The 2,119-nt window shown below is 54.8% G+C and overlaps 1 long non-coding RNA gene across 2 annotated transcripts in view; it reads left to right on the forward strand.

Annotated features, from left to right (window-relative positions):
- Nucleotides 1–381: 381 nt before the first annotated feature.
- Nucleotides 382–2,119, forward strand: part of LOC114610559 — an 11,324-nt gene continuing 9,586 nt past the window's right edge. For both annotated transcript variants that reach the window (XR_003709699.1, XR_003709700.1), the window contains exon 1: nt 382–520. This is a non-coding gene — a long non-coding RNA (uncharacterized LOC114610559). The remainder of the gene's footprint in view (nt 521–2,119) is intronic.

Genomic DNA, 2,119 nt, shown 5'->3' on the forward strand with positions numbered 1-2,119 from the left:
CCGCGGCGGGGGCCTGTCGCCGCGCCGCGTCGCTCCAGTCCCCACCGCCCGCCGGGCCGGCCCCTCCCCCTGCCCAACGTCTGCGCTCTGGGCCGCTCCTCAGACCCGGCCTCGGCCGCCGCCGCCGCAGCGCTACGTGGCCGCCGCTCCGACGTCTCGCGACTCCCTTCCGAGCGCGCGAGGCCGAGCGGGACCGCGGAGCGGGCGGCGCGCGGGGCGGGCGGCGGGGGAGGGGGTGTGCTGTAGGGATGTGTGCGCGAAGGGGGCAGGGAGGCCGGCGGGAGCGCGCGCGCGCGCGCCCCTGCACTCGCCCCCCCCCCCCCCGCGCGGGCGGGACCCCCACCCCCCCCCCCCCCCCATCCCCGGCTGTGGGGTCGGCGCGCATGCGCGGCCCTCGGCTCGGCCCGGGCGCACCTTTTCTCTCTCCTGCCACAATGTGAGCGCTCAGCGGAGCAGATAACCGCCGGCTGCCTGCTCCACCCCCGGCCCTCGCCCACTCCGCCCACTCCCGAGCGCCCAGGTAAAGGCATAGGCTGCGCATGCGCGACGCCTAAGGGGTGGGGGGCGTGGTTTTCAAAAGGAAGCCTAAATGCAGAAGACGAAGTGTCTGTGGGCAGGGGTTAAGCGCCTAAGAAATAGGGAAAGATAGAAGTGAAAAGCGAGGAGAAAGTGGAAAAGTGGATCAGAGTGAGATTTGGAAGTAGATGTCTTGGACTTACGGAATACGGTTCAAAAAGAAAAGAACTCAATTCAAAAAGAAAAGAACTTCCTGACCACCTTGTTAATAGAGAGCAGTGAGTGGCAGAAATAGAAGGGGGGACACACTTATAAGCAGTAGTCATCCTCCAGATAAATGGGGATAGCTGATAACAACTAGGGGAATTTAGAGACTGCCACGATGGTCAGCAAACAGGATTGCTGAGCTTGTCTTGTGGCCAGGAATAGGGAAGTGTGTGTGTGTGTGTGTGTGTGCGCGCGAGTGCGAACGTGTGTGTGTGTGTGTGTGTGTGTGTGTGTGAGAGAGAGAGAGAGAGAGAGAGAGAGAATGTCCCAGAACTGTTGCAAGAAAAGAAGGCTCCACTGGAAGAAGCATGACCACATTATGACTAATTAGCTATTAATCATTAATATAATTAATGGTACTATTAGCTAACAAGGTAGCATTTATCCAAGCTCAGAGCCAAGAGAGAGTGTCTGGAATAGAAAGTGCTTAGGGTACAGGGAGAGGAAATGACTTGGCAAGTGAAGTCTCCATGAAAAAGACCCAAGTTGACATCCCTAAGGTCGGGATAACCCTTTCCCACCAGAAAGCAAACTTCCAAACTTAACTCTACAGCTTAACTGGAACTTGTTATTCTTTATTCTTGGGTTCTACTACTTTTTTTTTTTTTTTTTTTGGTTTTTTCGAGACAGGGTTTCTCTGTGTAGTCCTGGCTGTCCTCGAACTCACTCAGTAGACCAGGCTGGCCTCGAACTCACAGAGCTCTACCTGCCTCTGCCTCCCAAGTGCTGGGATTAAAGGTGTGCACCACTATGCCCAGCTTCTCCTCTTCCTCCTCCTTTTCCTCCTCTTCCTCCTCCTCCTTCTCCTCCTCCTCCTCTTCTTCTTCTTCTTAAATTGCATGTTTATTGCTGTTTTTCCTGCATGTATGACTGTGTGAGGATGTTGGACTCTCTGGAACTGGAGTTACAGACAGTTATGAGCTGCCATGTGATTCCTGGGAATTGAATCCGGGTCCTCTTGAAGGGCAGCTACTTAACCCCTGAGCCATCTTTCCAGTCCCTCCATCACATATTCTTAATAAGTGAAAACTGGTACCTTTGGCACATGATAGAGAGGAATCCTAATATTTAGGTCTATCTCTGTATCTTGTGTCATTTTTTTCCTTTTTTCTCTCCCTTGAGTCCTGGGACTTGCCTCTAGAATCCCTTACTGACCAATGTTCTGCAAGCTTCTGGGATTCAGGCCTAGCTAACCAGATCCAGCTAGAGAGTCCAGTTCTGCTCTCCTTTCACTCCTTTGCAGGCAGGGGGTTTCCTCCCAGTGGTACTAATCCTGCAAAACACAGAGAGAGAGGGAGGGGGAGGGGGAGGGGGAGGGGGAGGGAGAGGGAGAGGG

Source organism: Grammomys surdaster, unplaced genomic scaffold (genome assembly GCF_004785775.1).
Source record: "Grammomys surdaster isolate TR1022 unplaced genomic scaffold, NIH_TR_1.0 126048, whole genome shotgun sequence".
NCBI lineage: Eukaryota > Metazoa > Chordata > Mammalia > Rodentia > Muridae > Grammomys > Grammomys surdaster.